Below are 20,199 nucleotides of genomic sequence, written 5' to 3' on the forward strand. Positions count from 1 at the left end.
CCTACACGTCAACCAAATAATTTGATGTTTTTTACCCATTGACTTATTACCAAAAAATAAACCTTCAAATTGTTTAATATGTAAAGATGTATCCTAACATTTTTAATCTCTAGCCAAGCCAAAACATCTCCCAAATAAGATAAAAAAATAGTGCATTTAAAGAATAAATAGAGCATTGATTTTGTCACACCACACATCAAGATACACAAATTAAGTGTTACTCAAACATTCCATGAGAAGTAAAATTATCTTTCATTGCTATTTTATTATTCAAAAGTTTTTACGACGAAAAAGAGACTTTAAATAGAACCACTTTATTCCAAATAAAACCACACAAAATAGTTAATATGCCACACTTAAAGCATATGCTATTACATGATAAGCTGACTTGACAAATAGATATATCCTATTTAGTAAATTTTCCTGCAAAACAAATGTTTTTAACAAAGCAATGAAATCTTGAACAAGATTCTCTTCTCAAACAAAAATTCTCCACCTTTAACATGTCCCATCTCTACTATTGAAATCCATTTATTATCCACTAAATTAAATAGTTTATTAAAATACTCACACAGTTCCACTCTCTAACTAATTAATGATCTCTCAAAAAATAAATGAGACACCCATCACCCACCTTTCTTGATAAAAGGATCACTAAACCAATCCGACTTTCCTACACTCACTCCCTCACATACTGACTTTTCTATAAAATTTCAATATTTTTTTAAAACTTTTTAGTACTTACATAATTTTCAATTTTTGTATCTCTTTTTAGGTCAATTTATGCAATCTTTCAAATTTTTGAATGATTGTTTTATTTAAAAAATTTGTAAGGGGATCTTTATAATATTTTAACCATGATTATAAAAAATTATTCAATAATTGAATGATAGATGGAGATGTAGATGAAAATGGAAATTTTGTTGAAACTAAAATTAAAAAGTCCCTAAACAATTTATTTATTTATTATGTTTATGTGTTACATAAAGATGTAGATTAACAACAACAGAAAATCAATAACTACATCTTTATGTTTTACATGATGATGCAGATGAACCACAACCAACAATCAATGGCTATATCTTTATATATTGCATGAAGATATATATGACCAACAAACAACTACTAAGGTAGACAGAAGCTAAAGATGTTGTTTAATCCAAGAAAGATACCAATGAAAATTACCATTAAAATAAAAATAAAAAAATAAATAAATTTTCAACTTGAAATTTAAATTAGATACACAAAAGATATATATTTAGTTACATTATATTTAAATTTAAATATATTAAAAATCTAAATTAAGATATATTTATTTTTTTTTTAAGGATATATTATCGTGTATGATATTTATTTTAAGAATTTGATATGTTTTAAATTATAGTTTAATTCTACATATTAAACAATGAATGAAATTTGGAATTAAGATATTTTACTCAATAATGAGATAATACAAATCTCCGGATCCATTTGAGTAATTTTTTGTTGTTGTTAAAATGCATTTTTAATCATCAAATTTTACTCATTTGATTTTGACTCGGTCAACGCTTATGTGACATTATATATATGGTTTTTATAATTATGTGAATATACAATTTACTTTTTTTAAAAATGTCATCTCGTTTATTTATTTATTTTTAAAAAAATTGACAAGTAATTTTTTTAATATTGTCACTTCACTTTTATAAATTTGACTAAAATATAATTTTGATCCTTTTATCTTTTATTTGATATTTATCTTATTTTTATTCGTTTGGGTCATTTATTTATTTTTTTATTCTTTATCATCCTTTATCTTTTTTGTAATATTTATTTTAGTCCTTAAAAAATGATAGTTTTGTGAAAGATAAATGACTGAAACGATTATTAAATAAAAAATTAAAACAAATAATAAAATATCAAAACGAATTAAAAAGACATGAAAGATCAAATAAAATATTAAATAAAAAATAAATGAATAAAATTATATTTAAGTCTTTAATGTTCTTTTGAATTGCCAACAAAATATAACACTGGATAATTTTTTTAAAATGAGTTGGTAATTTTATTTAAAAATTAAATGAGCTGAAAATTAAATAATCCATAAGCATCATTGGTATCTCACATAAAGAAGAAACTATCCTATAATTGAGTCTTTAAATTTTTTCCATACTTTAGGTGAAGGGATCTATTGTACGGACTATCTAACTAAACATAATACTTTTCTTCAAACTATATCTTTTAGAATTATTAAAAATATTTTACTTTGATAATATCTACTGTAAAAATCATGCAATCAATTATTTGTAATTGATTGGTTATATAAACAGTCTTATATCGGTTTGCACCAAAATTAATCTCATACAATACATTTTAAATATTTTGGTTTGCATTAAAAATGGGATTTGACAAACAAATCTCAATCATACAAATAAAAAGATGCACAGTGAATGCGACATCCGCGACAGGTATCAATCACGTTAATTTGGGTTTGAAGAAAGGTGCAAATAGTACAAGTGCTTTTCTTGCAAATCTATGTGTCTATCTATAATAATCTCAAAGTCGGAAACCAATTTGTGCTAATCAAAATCATCGTCTCATGCCAAACATGTTCCATGTTCAATGAATTAAACCCATCGTCTCATGCCAAACCTGTTCCATGTTCAATGAATTAAACCCATCGTGCAATTAGTAGAGAGCACGTGTCACGTGGTAAGGTATTTTTGTTTTTCAAAACGTTGTAATATGTTAGAATAGGTAGATCCTAATGTACTCCCTTTATATTTTTCACGCTTGGTACTTCAAAGCAATCTGACAAATACATTCGGGGTTACGGGTGCATAAAGAAATAATTATTATTTTTATTTAAATGCATTTTTTTATTTTTTATTTTGTCCAAAATAAATGTTTAATATCTTTATTTTTAAAATTAGTTTTTTATTTTAATTAATTAATTCTTGTGATTTTTTTGTCTTTACTATTTTTGATGATGTATTTATATGATTGTTAGTTGAATACAATATTTTAATCCTATAAAATTTCAAAAATTTATTTTTAGGTTTTCAAAAAAAAATTATCAAATCTTTAGTTCTTAATTTTTTTTAAATACTTAATTGAGAGTTTATTATTGATATGTACAGTATAATAATAGATCAATATATTTGTCAACGTAATAGTCTTTGTTCGTATAACGTAAGATTTAACAAGTATACTTATAGTCATTTATCTTTTTCAGTTCCCGATTTGGTCCTTTATTCTTTATTTGATGTTGTTAGAGATGAAAATATGAGTTTATTTAAAAATTTAAGTTATGAATTTGATGAAATTTGCATTATATTGAGAATGATAATTAATTTTATGAGTTTTGTTTGAAATTTTTGATGAATTTTTGCAAAAAAAAAAAAAAGATAATATTGTTGACATTTTAAAACATAAAAGATCATATTGTCACTTAAAATTAAAATAAATGACCAAATCGAAAAGAAAAAAAAATAAATGACTAAAACGTTAACTGAAATTAAGTTAATGAACCATATATGCAATTTAGCATATATTTATAATAAGACAGTAGTAAAACCAAATTTATGTTCCTGATTAAACGAACACAATGAAAACAGAAGCTGATAATTTTAAAATTATGTACCTACCGACTACGAATATTATTATGTAAATAAAGAATGAGAGCAAAAATATTTTTTTTTTCCATAGGTGCAAGTGATATGGGTAAAATCAAAGAATGGAATGTTTTGAAATATTGTACAATTTTTTTCAAAGAATGGATATTTGAGTAAAACCAATGAAACTTCCACATCTATTTATCTGAGTATTTTATTTTATATTATATTAGCGGTGTTATTTTAAAAACTATGTTGTATTTATATATTTAACTATTATAGTGGTATTTTATTTTATTATGATTTATATACTTATTTCAATAGTATAAAAAACTATAGTATTATGTAACAAAAATTCAGTAGTATTTAAAAAGAGTTAATTTTTGCAAATTTTTGAAACATATAAACCCAATTAAACCAAACCAAACCATACCATCAAATTTTCATGAATTTGAGTTGATTCAAATTTTGTGGAAAAAAATTACAAAAATGAAATTCAATCAATCATTTTTTGGCTGTTTAGATTTATTTCTTTCCAATAATTATATCAAACCGCCTTGTTTTACTCCTAACAATAATCTATGTGTTTATAAACTACTCTTAATTTTGATTTGCAAGTAATGTAGACCATTTTCGTGTACTAGACCACAAAAATACCAAATTTTAATGTAATTTTTTTTATTTGATTTTACAATTCATTTAAACTATTTCTTTTTTAATTTGAATCTTCCTTACCAATAAAACAACTATTTTTTTATTAAAAAAAAATATTCATCAGAAATTGTGTAACTTATATTATTTTTATAAAAATAAAAAAAAAAAGAAAGAAAAAATTCAATGTAATAAAACCTATTGAGCGATTGATTGTGTTGAGATAGATAGTTCTTTAGATACTTATCTTACTTTCCCTCCCCTTCATACAAATCTCTCCCTTTCACTTCTTTGAATCAAACTAACCTTAAATAATGTACATTGTAATTGCCGCAAGTATATATATGTAGGTTTCAAATATCCAAATGCTCTATTTCCTTTTCCCGATGTAGGTTCAACTTATCACTTTTCCATTCCTCTCTACAAGGGTGGTGAGTGTTGGAATTCAATTACGAGTGATTAGTCTCATATTGACTATGAATGGAGGAAATATTGGATATATAAGAAGAATGACTCATAAACCTAATGACTTAAGGTTTTGGGTTGAGATGTGGTGTCTAAGTCTCTTAAGAATCATTGATGTTTAGCTCATTCCGGATGTCGCACTCCCCCAGACTCTCCAACAGTGAGGCAAAAAATAATTATTTTTAATACTTAATATATTAATAAATAAATTATATGATAAATAAAAAACATATTTTATAGATTGTGTCTCCACTATGTTTTGTTTTGTTTTTTTAAAATAAATATATGAGTGTTGTTATAATAGCCTTTAAATGTATTAAAATTAGTAGGAATAACAAAACGGATCAACCCAGCTCAGTTCACTTCGCCATTAACACATTTAAAAAGCGACATACCAATTAGTGTTAAAGGATTGAAAATCTCACCCAACCCCTTTTTAAATCGAGCTACAGGTTAGCAAGTTGTCCCGTCAAAATTTTAAAAATAAATTTATTAATTAATAAATTTACAAAAACTATGTAAAAAAAATAAAATTAAAGACCATTCTAAGAAACTAAAATATAAAATCAACGATTTCAATAAAAATATAGAAATTATGATTGAAACATTCAAAATTTATCATCTAAAAATATAAAATAAACCAACAAATAAACAAAAATAAAAAGTCAACGTGTTCACTAATTCAAAGACTATTAAAAACACGAGGTTAAAATCATGAAAACTTAACAAAATTTTCTAATATTTTGTGAATAGGTAAGTAATTATGATCCAATAGGCCTTACAACAATTTTGGAATTTTTGCCGGTAGAGCTAGATAATTGATTAATGTCATATATTTGTTTTGATTGAAATGTGTATGAATTACAAATAATTGTTTTCTTTGTCAACCAAAATTAATTCTGTAGCATTTGGTCATAAAAGATTTAATAGATTATAAAATAGCAATCAATTATATAGAGCATTAAATTAAAATAGAAATATAACATCCATTCAAAAATCAGATTTGTAGAAATTTGCATTCATGATTAGCTTGTTATAAATGCATTATAATCATAATGTACTATTTGATTATATTTGTAAAAAAATGTAGATTTTATGAGTCATTATAATGGCATGCAAAATTGAAAGTCTATGCTATTACAATTTCAGTGTTGTCAAAAAAATGTAACGTAAATTTAATAAAATAAAAATGAGAGTACTATATATAGTAAGCCGAGAATATGATTTGTAGTACACAAATGAAAATGGGAGGATGCATGAGAGGGTTGGGCTAAGACCTTATTATGTATTAATAGATTATATTATTTTCCTAGGTTGTTGGTCATACACTTCAATTTAGGTTAAGACAATAACAAAAAATATTGTTCATAATTAAATAAAGAATTAGTCTCTAAATAAAGAAAGTTAACATTGAAGTCAAAGTATCAACATTATATATATATTTCTTACGTTAATTATGTTAAGTTTGTTGAATTCACGAGATTGCACACAGAAATTTGTGATTGAAGTAGTAATATTGTTATCGAAATTTTGTCACGCAACCTTAAGTTAAAGAGAAACACATGAGGAGGAGCAAAAATGAATTTCCAAAACCATTAATAGAAAAAAACATCAATAAAAATGAGAGTATAAATTAGAAAATCAATAGATAGTGACATTGATCTCACCTAATAGGTACAAAGTAAATTTCAAAAGCAGGTATGCCTGAAAGTAAAAAACGAAATTAGTGTTAGAATTGTTATGCTAACAAAAGGAACCAATAAAAGAGAGAGAAAGGTGAAGTAACAATGTAAATGATAAGGAAGATGAGTTTGAATTATAATTGCTCATTTTTAAAATTTCTGTTAAAAACTAAAATATTTAACTCAAGATTGATTTTGGTTACAAATGAAGAACGTTCTTGCTTAGTGAAAAACAATAATATTAACTTATCTATATAAAAACTAATTAGAAGATAAAAAGTAAATCGAGGTAAGAAAAGAGATATCACACAAAGATATATCTTGGTTCGCCCAACACGAGTTACGTCAAATCCTCACAATTGTGAGATTTTCCACTAAGTGCTCAAAGGAAGATCGTTCTTGGTTTCCACACAGCTTTTACAGATCAATCTTGATTTGTTACAAAAATACTACCTTTCTACCTAGAAAAGATTTCCACAGGTTACCTTACACTCTTTCAGAAATGATTTTTACACATTATCTTTTAAACATAAAAGGATTTTTACAAACTACTCCTTTCAGAAAGGATTTTTACAAACTACCTTTTAAACATCAAATGATTTTTACAAACTACTCAAGTTATGTCAACAATATAGCCTTCAGTGACAAAGTAATGATTTTGAGATTGTTAGAATCTGAGTATGCTCAACTCGTATTTGAGAATAGATTCTAGATTTTAGAACTCAGTAAAAACTGATTCTAATATCAAACTAAGGACATAACTGCAACTTAGAAATAATTGAGAAGCTCAAGAGGATTCGAGTATGATTAAATGAGTGATGTATAGCTTTGCACTTGAAGCTCTGATATGTTCTTCATCTTGAGGATTTATTTATAGGCTTCAAGAGGCCTTATGGCAGCTCATTTGGCTGTTGGAAATAGTCCAATTGTCATGAGTAAGTGAGTGGATAAGATCTGCCATAAAACAAGAATGTTCTCGCTGAAAGCACGAATATTCTTGTGAACCAAGAACGATCTTCGATTTTTCCTTGAGATGAACTGACTTTTAATCTTATCTTGACAATTGTCTGAAGTGATCTCATGTCTTGAATTACGTGTGCATGTCTGTTTGAAAGTACAGCAGATGTGTCATTTCCAGCCTGTCAGCCTTGTACTTCAGCTTGTACTTTATGAAGCATACATAGTCTTTTGTCTTTGAATCTTGGAGTGATTCTTGTATTGGATTGATCCTAGCATATTTCTGGTGAAATTCTGGAATGGATTGCAATTCATGGATCTAATCTTTTCTTTAAGAATCTGCTAATTCTTGTTAATTAACAAATATGGAGAACATTCTTCGTTTTTCAGAAATCTGTCAAGAACGTTATTCGTTTCACTGAATTAGCTTTCTTTATTTTAATATGTTCTGTTTTGTAATGATTGATACCTATCTTGATTTAACACACTCAAATACACATGTTAAATACCAAAACACTTAGAATCATAATCAGAAGTCTTAATTAACCTCTGTTTAACTATCATCAAAACATTAATTTTGGATTTTATCTCAACGAAAAGTTTGTCTCGGATTGAAACCCAACATCTCAAAGTTGTGTGAGTTAATTATGATGGAATTTACCGTCTTAAGATAGAAAAAAAGAAAGAATGAGTGAACATGAAATAGAGAAGCAAAGCAATATTAATGAAGAATAAAAAAAAAAATTAAATGAGCATGAAAGTTATTGTCGAGTGATTTATGTTCTTTTGCTACCAAGTTTGATTAGGAAACAATTACGAGGCTATTGAAAACCATTTATAAATACTTCCATTTTGAATTGTCAATATTATATGTTATTTCTATTTATTTACGTTAGAAATATGCTGCTATGAATATATGCTAATTAGTACATTTTGTATAATTTTAGGTACCATCAAACAACACATTAAGATTGTGAAAGAAAAAAAAGTAAGTGTGAATGAACTTCTCGATTTTATAGAAAAGTAAAAAAAAAAAATAGTTAGTGAAGTCTAGAAATTAGACGCCGGTAAAAAGATTTGATCATGTAAATAGAGACACTTCTTTTGATAAAAAAAATTTTACCAAAAAAAGTTGTTTTAGATAGCCATAAAAGTCATGCTTCAATATTTTGAATTTGATATAAATCTGAATGTTTAATTTAGAAATTAATACTATTAAATATTATTATGATTCTTGTGTACCCAAACACATAATATTAATACAATGTTGTTTTAGATAGTTATAATTGATGTTCAAGAAATTTAAAGTTTAAAATTACAGTCAAATTAAAAGGATTTCCGTTTCAAGATTGTGTTTAATTTTACAATTGCATCCGACAAATTAAAAATTAATTTCCGTTATCGTATTGTATTTAATTTTATAATTATATATTTCTTTATCAGTACATCCAATAATATGTGATGGTCAACACAATTAAAGTCACCGTGTATTTTTTTGGGTACAAAAGTTACCATGTATTCTAGAAGATGTTGGAATATGTCAGTTGAATAAATATCATGCATTTTGTAGTAATATCCAATTATATCATTAAATGCTTAATGACCCTTATAAATGACGCCTATACAGTACTCCATAATTTGATGCAAATCATTTGTTTATATCGTAGATTATAGATGTAAATGAAAATACGTAGAAAACTCAATAGTTACTTATATGAAAAGAGAAATGAAATATATTAGTTGTGCGAAAAGATTTGAGGTAAAGTAAAAACTTTCAAAACTAACACAATCTCATTAGTATTAATAAAATTTGTTTTCGTTTGTATATACACATAACCAGAAGTAATTTTGTGATTTACTATTTACTTTGTCTAGATTGTCTAGATGGTTGTACATGCAATACGTGATTGATATAAACAAATACCAATAATTAAAATAAAATAAAAAGACTAATAAGTGTATTAAAATGTGTATGGGAATGATACAAGCAAAGCGATGATAAATGAGTTATTTAATAAAAACATACTCAAACATTAAAAACAAAATATTTATAAAAATAATGAATTTGAAAATAATGAAATACAAAGTTAAAGAATATAAACATTTTAATAAAAAATATCGGTATTAGAGCTATAAAATTGAAGATTGGATTTTAAAATTTTGTTAAATTAAGATTGGATTTCTTTTTTTTTTTTTAATATCTCACTTCTCAAAAATCTATACCTAATTGTCTCACTTTGAATAAAAATCCAAAATATTATAATTTTCAAACCTAATAGATAATCACAACTCCACGATGCGATGAACTTAAAGAAAAAATTTCTATTCTTGCCAATGAATTTGGCCCCGATTCGATCAATAATGGGATTCTTGGCTAGAAGAAAGGTTCTGTGACATGGATGCTTAACAAAACTCGGTCGGTTGGCCTACCTAACAGATGATAATTTATTTTATTTTATTTTATTAAATCAGTTAATATTATTTAATAAATTAAAAATAATTAAAATATTTAAAAAATTAAAATATTATTAATAAAATATATTAATAAATAATAATAATAATAATAATAATAATAATAAATAATATTATTATCAACAAGGTAGAGCTAAACTTCAATTCATTTCTTTATCAACAAATAAGAACCTGAAAACATGGTGTAAAATCGTTACATTTGAATTTGAAAAAGAAGAATTAGTAGACAACATTATCTTCATCGTCGTTAATTAAAATTTTGATATAACAATTTATTTAATTGAATTTAACCTATTTCGAAAGAGAACGAACAAAATTCTATTTTTAATGTTGAGCAATTGAAATTTACCTATCATGTTATTCACTTTTAACGTAATAAACAAAATATATATTACGAGTATAATAATTTATTTTATATCAACCAATCGAAGTCATTGTAATTCACTTTTGACGAACTATAGATATAATTTCAATCTATTTTAGAGTTGTTCTAATTTTAAAAATTAATAAAATAAATTTTATTCTCTATATACTTATCAATCGTACTTTACATATATTAATGTACATGATGTACCATATACATACTAATCTAATGTATATCAGTTGATTAGGTTAATTCATATAATAAAAAAAATGTACGAATAGCATGTCACGTTTGTATATTAAACTCAAATATACATTTTCTCAATTATACAACTACCACAATCCTATTCATAAAAACCATAAAATTCATTGATAATTCAAAATTTAAATAACATTTCAACAAGAATATCAATAGAAATAATTAATATTCCAATAGAAAGTCATTTTATTATTATTATTATTATTATTATTATTATTATTATTACTTATTTTTATTTTCATTATTATTTATTAATATATTTTATTAATAGTATTTTAATTTTTTAAATATTTTAATTATTTTTAATTTATTAAATAATCAATAACTGATTCTATCGAGGTGACTTTACAATTAAATACAAAGATAATTTGGTATTTATTTTAAAAGTGACACATTTAACCATAAATGGATATTTAAAAAAAACAAAATCCTCCTCCATGTTCAACTCTAAAATATTTTACATTATAAAACTAAAATTATTTTAAATTTTAAATCAATTATTATATTCAACAATCTTGCAACTTTGATAGCCACCCATAATTAACTCCAAAAATTAACCGTTTCCTATTGACAATTTACTCCCTCTATCTAATCAAATGAATGGCTTTATGAATGGCTTTATGAATGGCTTTCATTGATTTAGTTGTTATTAAATGGAAATACAGGTATATTTTGTTAAGCTAAATAAATTTTTTGTTATAGTTGACATAAATAGCTATGTCCGGTGAAACCAATAACCTTCGTATTATAAACAAAATTTGTTCAAATTAAATCATATAATAAATTTTGTTCAGATTGAATCATAAAATAGAGTTTATTGTGACTGAATATTTGTCGGGACAAGAGCATCTACAAGTGCTTCGCCTCTTATTCAATTAAAAAAAATATGTGAAGGAACGTTGTTAATGACATATCTCTGGGCCTTATTTATGTCATTCAGAACCTGCTATCATTAAATTTGTGTCAGTGAATGAATCAGTAAAAAAAACTTTAACGTTTCTTGATAAATACTATCGATTTTGGTATGGTACACTTTTAGCGAAAAAATTTGTCGTTGAAAATTCAATTTTGCGTTGTTACTCTTTGTTTTTGGTTGATTATTCTTATGAAATCTGAAATGGGCCTTAGTCTTTTTTATTAAATTTTTTTTTTGTTTTATGTTTTTGTTTTTGATTGAAGAGTGAATTGAGTTGAGTTGAGTTGAAGTGTTAGTACTTTGTAGTTAAGCTATTACAGACCAGAGTGATAAATGCCAACCTGCACTGTTGGTATTCTTATCTTTATTAATTTTACTTATATTTTTAAAAATAATTTTATAATAATTTATTTAAAAATAACTGAAGTTATTTTAAATTTATCTATTATTAGTTACGAAAAATAATATTAACATTCAATAATTTAAATATTTATTATAAGAGATTTTAACATGATAAAAATAATAATTTTAAAAAAAAAATTCTATCTAATCACTATTATAAGCTAAAAAGTATTTTGAATTTTAGTCATAATTATAAGTAAAAATTGACTAATTTTTCAATCATTTATTGTTATTAATTCTAATATAATCTTCATTTATTTCAAAAACATTTAATACATGTACATATAGTTGAACGTTTTAGACAATTTAATAAATTTGACTTGTATTTTATTTCGAATCTGAAAAATTAGTTGTACTTACCTAACTTTTTTAATAATTGTGAAATTAGTTTTTTTTTTTTTTTTGCTTAAAGTAGTTACCAGAAGGAGAAGTATTGTTCAAAAATGATTTTTATGAATATGTTCTCAAAATATATATATTTTTTAATTATTTTCTGAAATTTCATTATTCAAAATATGTTGTAGTCAAATATATGAAATACTTAAGATACATTATTTAAACCAATTTTTCATTTGAAATTTTATTTTTAATTATTTTTAGAATATTATAACAAAAAAAGTTAAATAGTATAAAAATCATTTTTAAATTAATCTTAAACAATTATTGAAAAAATTTAAGATAGATGTATAATAATACATGTGAGACTTTCATCCATATGCAACAATTATGATATCATTAAATTGATAAATGTTTTTTTTCTTTTTTCACTTAATCGATTTAAGAGTCCCTGCCGTTATTGTACCATACAACTGTATTTTAAGTATTGTTAATTGTTGTTTTAATTCTATAGGTGAGAATTAAAAAATATATAATGGTATATAAGTTTTACATGTATAGATATATGAGGATATAGTCAAGCTGGTTTGGGGAGAACGTTTTAATAAATAAAGAAAGTATAAAAAAAATTAAATTTTGATTGACATTTTTAATAATTAAAAATTATTTAGAATTTAGGTTGGAAAAATTATTTATTTTTATAATTATAGTAGTTGTTTTTGTATTTTTTTTATAAGTTATTCCCTCTAATTTTTTAATAATAGACATCTAAATTATAATTTGGTCTAAAAAATTGATATATTTGATTTATAATCGTTTTAAAGATTTTGGAAGCCCTATTCTAGTTTTAAAAATTGAGCTTAATCAAAAAGTGTAATTTTAAAAATTAAAAAAAAATTAATAAAATAAATTTTAGTTCATATATACTGACACATATTAATATATACATGATACAATGAAGATCTACAGATACCAATTTATATGGTGCAATCTACATGATGAATTTCATTTGATTAGATTAATTCATATACTAAGAAAAGATGCACAAATAACATGTCACCATCATGTGTTAGACTAAAAGATACATCTCGACAACAATAACGCAACAATTACAATTCAATTCATAAAATAAATCGATTATAGAATCCAAAATTACAACAACATATACCACAATATTTATATTAATCAGCATATCTATTAACATAAGTTATATCAGAAATGTGAATTCATATATAAAAGTTTTCTCAATTATACGTAAAATCACATCTCTACTATTAGAACTATCATATTATAATAAGTAGAATTATTAATTTTTATTGAACAAATTATAATTTAAATATCTTTTATATTTTTTAAATAATTATTGCCTATTCAAGAGGGTCGTGATTATGTCCCAAAAAAAATCTGCGTAGAAAATTCTGAGGTGTATTATCATGTGACTGAATAAAGTGATATTTTTTAGGAACAACAAATAATAACACAACTATATATTTCTACTAATTTATTAACAAAAGTCCTAATTTATAGAGTTTACTTAGACTATCTAATCAAAAAGAAATTCTTATAATATCTTGATAAGAAAACGATAATTGGTGCGTTTGTTTGAGATGTGTTTAAAAATGATTTTTTGATTTATGTGTGTTTACTATCATAAAAATGATTTTTTTTAAATGATTTTTAATTTGTTTGTATATAATTTTATAAAAGTGATTTTTTAAACTACAAAATTACCATAAAAGACGTGATTTTTCTAATTATCATTTCTTAGACACATTTTAAAATTGATTAGTGCATCTTAAGTATTCATCTAAAAATAATAAATAAATATACAAAAGCAAAAAAAATCGTATCAACATATAAATAATGTAAAAATAAAATGATTCAAATAAAAGACATAGAAACAACCAAAATAAGTTGTGGAGAAATTGAAAAAGAGAAAATCATAGTAAAAAATTGATTGAGGACAATTTTGGATTTTCCAAAAAGAGTAAGGATAATTATATTATTTTATGTCATTAGTGAGATAAGTTTAAAATTCGTGTCATTTTCTCTTTCTTCTATAGCAAATAGTGAATGTGAGAAGCTGTTCTATCATTTTTAGCAAAAAAAAAAAGTGATTTTTTTAACAAAATAATTAAAAAATGATTTTTTTTAAATAGATTTTTTCATGAAAAAATTTGAAAGAAATGCACCCAATATTGATCATTTGTTAATTGATTTAAAATTGAAAACAATTTTAATTTTATTATTTAAGACATTTTAGGGCGGATTCAATTTAAATTTTGCCAAAATTTAAAATTGAGTCTTCAATACGTAACTTCGCTACGATTTCGATTTTATTCAGGTGATAATTTTTTTATTGGAACGTTCATTTTCTTTAAAATTGTCTTCCATTATTTTCAAATTCATCTTGAACCAAAAATAGTGTACTTTTAATATTTTAGTAAATTTTTATTAAATAATGCATTTAATATTTTCACTTTGTCTTCTATTGTTCCATTCCCATACACATTTTAATACACTTTTAGTCTTTTTGATTTTATTGGTATTTGTTTATATCAATCACGCATTGCATGCATAACTAACAAACTAATCTTTCAAAGTTCCCTACGCACCTAACTTTTCAAATTATTTGGTTATTTATTAGTCTTTAAAGTTTTAAACTTTACATGAAATGTTTTCACACAACTAATATATTTTAATTATTTTATACACTATCTTTATTTACATCTATAATTTATATCTACAATATAAACAAATGACTCCCATCAAATTATGGGATACACGATATCACTAAGCATTTAATATATGGTGATCACTTTAATTGTATTGATAACCACATATTTGATTTTAATTGTGTTGTTGACAACCACATATTATTGGATGTATTGATATAAAGAAAATAAGTAATTATAAAATTAAATACAGTAACAGAAATTCTTCTAATTTATCAGATATAATTGTAAAAGTAAACACAATCTTGAAATAAAAATCTTTTAAATTTGACAAATTTAAAATTTCCTGAATATCCATTATGACTATTTGAAACAACATCGTATTAATATTTTATTGTTGGAAACACAAGCATCATAATAGTATTAATAGTATTAATTTTATTGTTGGATAGACAAACATTTCTTTTATGACTATCTAAAACAACTTTTTGTTTTGGTAAAAAATATCGGCTAGAGAAGTGTCTCTATTTACTTAATCAAATGTTTTTAACCCCCATTGATTTCTAGACTTCACTCACTGAATTAATTTTTTTTTTTTTACTTTCCTATAAAATCTAGAAGTTCATTCATTCTCACATTTGAGAAATGGGATAAAATTGTGACAGTACATATCATCCGAAACAATATAATATATCATAAACGAGTTTATGTAATTCTTAGGGGGTTTTAATTCAATAATCATAAAAACATAAATTTTCAATCAACTTTTTAAAAAATAATTAAATAAGAGAGAATTCAAATGAGATTTATTTTAGGATTTTTTTAAATTAAATTAAAAGTTTTTTTTTAATTTATATCATAAAATCACTTGAAAATTTGTTATATTGCTCTTTATAAGATTGATAATAGAATTCATAGTACATTTTTTAAAATCTCTCACTAAAATGAGACTGAAATGACGTTAGGAATAAAAATTATTCGATATTATAATTTTTATAAACATAAAAGATTAATAAGATAACAAAAAAATAAATTAAGACAACCAATTTGACTTTTTTTACTTAAAAGATTACATGATATATTTTCTCTAATATTGGTCAAAATTTACTAAACATAGTAAGGTCTACCTTTGGAGTAGGTTCATATTAGACAATCCCTTATTATTATTAAGTTGAAATTTAAAAGTGATGACTAAAATTGATAACAAAAAATATACGGGGCCAAAAATTTGAAGAATATTTTATATGGATTAAAAATGAAAGCTCATATCAGTTGGAATAAAAAAAAAATGAAAGATGATGTATTTATAAGTACAAAAACATATTTTACTCTTACTATATTGATTCAAATCCAAACTTTTTTTAAGAAGGTAAAATATATTAAATAGTTATTTAGACCACAAAAGTGAACCAAATAAAATCACCGTACAAAGATTAAACATTAAAGAGTTTAAGGTCCCAAGCATGGAGCCTATGTTGAATGGACACGGGTACAATATCAGCACGAACATAGGATACATGATTTTAAAATAAACTAAAGTAGGTGTATGTTAAAAATATACAAGAAAATGCATTTCGTAGTATAAGATTTAATAAAAATATACAAGGAATGTCTTTAAGCCATAATTCAATTGACAAATATCAATATTGTTAGTTTGTATCATAAATAGAATTATGTTATATATAATATATATTACCAACGATATAAATATGTTATTCACTAATAATAGTTGAATTTTTTATTTAAAAAAATTAGTAGGAGAAATAGACTTAAATATAAGCAAAAATCAAAATCTATTTATCTAAATACATTTCAAAATTTAAATTTCGAATGTAGTTTATAGTAAAAGATAGGGGAAAATATCGTTACCTTTTTTGACAACAATGAAATTGTAATAGCATAATGACTTTCAATTTTTCATGTCACTATAACGACTCCTAAAATCTACATTTTCTACAAATATAATCAAATAGTACATTATTATTTTAATGCATTCTTAACAAGGTAATCATGAATGCAAATTTCTACAAGTCTGATTTTTTAATAGATCTTATATTTCTAATTTGATTTAATGTTCTATATAATTGATTGCTATTTTATAATCTATTAAATCTTTTATGACCAATTAATTTTGGTTGACAAGTAAAAAAATTAATTGTAATTGATACATATTCCAATTAAAACAAATATAATACATTAATCAATTATCTAGCTCAACTTGTAAAAATGTCAAAATTATTAGACTTGATATCATGTCTTGGAACCTTGCCGTTGTCTGCGAGTTAATTTACCATATCGTTCATCTAAGATAAAAAAAAATAAAAATCGACATATACCCACAAAACATTTAAGAGATAAATATTTATTGATTATTTTGTATCTCTTGGATATCTATATACTTTATTAGGGTTAAATAAATTTTTTGTTCCTATAAAATTTCACTTTTGCTTTTGGTCCTTAACAAAACTTTCATCAATTTGTAGTTTCTTAAAATTTTTCACTTTCATTTTTTTTCCTTGATTTTATGACAACTTTTGTGTATCCTTCAAATTTTTTAATGAATTTTTGCATTAATATTTAAGACATTATAAGAAAATTTCCAACAAAAATTTATTATTTTTTTAGCAAATGAGAAATTAAATATGAATTGTTAATTAAAAAAAGTTTAAAAATTCAGATTTAATTTAGGATTTGTTGAAAAATTATATTTTTTTGCAAGCAAGTTGTTAAACATTTACTAAACATTAGTACAAAAAACAATTAAAAAATTCAAAAGATACACAATAGTTTAGTTTAAAATCAGGGACCTAAAATAAAAATGAAATTTTTTAAAGAACTAAAAGTAGATGAAATTTTTTGTAAGGACTAAAAATAAAATAATGAAATTTTATAGGAATTACAAACTTATTTAATCATATACTTTATAAGAGAGAATTATAAAAAAATAGCATTAAAGAGAGATGGTGACGTTTCTATAATAAAACACAAATTCAATACATATGTATAATACACTAGTTGTAATTTACGAAATAAATTATACCAAAGTTGAATGTTTGTCACAACCAAGTATTTAAAAGATAATTATGTGATTGATTATTACTAAGTATATTGAATATCTATTCGATAGAAAATAATTTTTCAAAGGTCATAATTACTTAAAAGATAAATATAATATAATATTAGATAAAGATATGATAAAATTATAATATATTAATTACAATTTATTGTATGAATACATATATAAAATAAATATTTATTGTGGGGTAATTAGTTAAAAAATAATTCTTCATGGACTATAAAACTAAAAGAGAAATAAATATTTAAATTATTAACATGTCTCTTAAATAACTTAGAACAACATACTATATTTAAATTATTGACATGTCTCTCTTGTATGGTCACAAAAATTTAAACACTCTGTTTGAGCATGCATACATAAAAAAGAAGCAGAAAAAATAATAATTAAATGATATAAAATTTTAAAATTATTAAATAAAATATATATTTTTGTTTGTGTGTCCAAATATTATGTCTAAATATTTGTGTCCTAGCAATCATTGCTCTACTCTATATTTGTTAATGGGTTTTGTTACGGTTTCAAAACAAGATATTTTGAATTGGACATGCTAATGACATGTAGATATGTGTCTATGACGTCACCTCCATCTCTGTCGTATATTTTCATTCGCTTTCTCATCGTTTTCGATTTACGAAAAACCTTTCAATAATTTTGGTGTTAAAAAATACAACAGGATAGATGATGGAGGATACGGCTATTTGATGTTTTTTTCTCTTTGGCAGAACAACAATTTAGCGTTTGGACGATTTTAAAATTTGTTAAATTTTATTGAGCTTAAATTTATCAATTTTATAAGGTATATATGATGTAAATTTTATAAAATTTTAAGATTATTTAATACTTAGTTTAATTTAACATATATTATACTTTTTTAAATACAAGTAAAATATTAACTATAAGATCTTATAATTAAACATATTCATTTTCTGTAATTTCTAATATGCATGATCGTTAATGTAATATAAAAACATTGCACAGATAAATTCATAAAATTTAATGTCTTTGAAGAGTTATTAACGAAGTAATTCAAACAAATGTTATTTTTGAAGTCAATGGATCTCCACTCAATTTATAAATATAATATTCTTTTAAGTTATTAAGTTTAATATATTTATGTTAATATTCAAATAAAACAAAAAAATGCAAATACTTATTTTTTATTTTGATCATTTGTCTATTAATCTAAGATTAAATTATTATTTATTTTTATACTTATAGTCTAACATTTACAATATTTATTTTTGATCATAACTTCATTATGTATTTTTTAATGAAGGATTACCAATATATTGATCTCAGCTCTAAAAAGTACATCTATCACATTAATTTATGTGCATATCATATCATGATAACATTTACATCTCTAAGTAAAATTTTATTTCAATTAATATGTAAATAAAATTTATGTAAGATCATAAAACAATATTGCAAAGCATAATTTATCGCATGCTTGACCCGAGCTACACACTAGTATATTAAAAATAGTGAGTGATATAGTAGTAATTAATGTATATATTTTGTGTGTAATTATTATTATTAGAGATATAGTTTGTTATGGTAGTCGTCATTATTATTCTCTTAATTCTCACATGGACTTCCATGTAAATTGTTCATTGTGTAGGCAAATTGTAACATAGACTGAGGTCCACCATGCGCCAATTTTAAAAAATATTTAAAATTTTAATACTATATCGTTTTTCAAAAGTAAATTTAATTATTATATTTATTTTTATTATTAAGATGACAATTTAAATTATATTAGGTTGATAAAAATAATGACAGATAAATATGTATTTCGTATTAAATCAACATCAATTAAACCACGTCTTATTCATACAAATAAGAAGAGTAACAAGTTATTAATTTTGAAGTGTATCGTTGTTAAACTTTTTGATATACTTAAGTACTAGTCTACGGTATAAAAGCGGTTTATAGTAAAACTCACATCATTATATATATATATATATATATATAATATTAACTTTTCACATTCTAAAATAAATTAGTTATATTAACAAAAGTAATTTAAAAAAAATGAATAATAAATACATTTAATAATTTGCATAAGAGCTTATATTCACGAAGAAAAAAAAATCAATATATACTTATAACTATGGATGAAGAGTAAAAATTGATTGCATTTCTCTTTTTTCTTTTTTTTTTACAAAAATTGATTGCATTTAAAAAAAAAACTAAAAAAAGTATAAAAGATATTTAAATAATAAATACTACTTTTGTCCTTAAATATATGTATTTTTTAAGAAATTTATTTTTCTTTTTTTTTTTATAATAAATTTCTATTTGATTTTCAACTGCATTAATTAATTATTTACTAACACACTCCTAATT

Source organism: Cicer arietinum, chromosome 5, assembly GCF_000331145.2.
Source record: "Cicer arietinum cultivar CDC Frontier isolate Library 1 chromosome 5, Cicar.CDCFrontier_v2.0, whole genome shotgun sequence".
Classification (NCBI taxonomy): Eukaryota; Viridiplantae; Streptophyta; class Magnoliopsida; order Fabales; family Fabaceae; genus Cicer; species Cicer arietinum.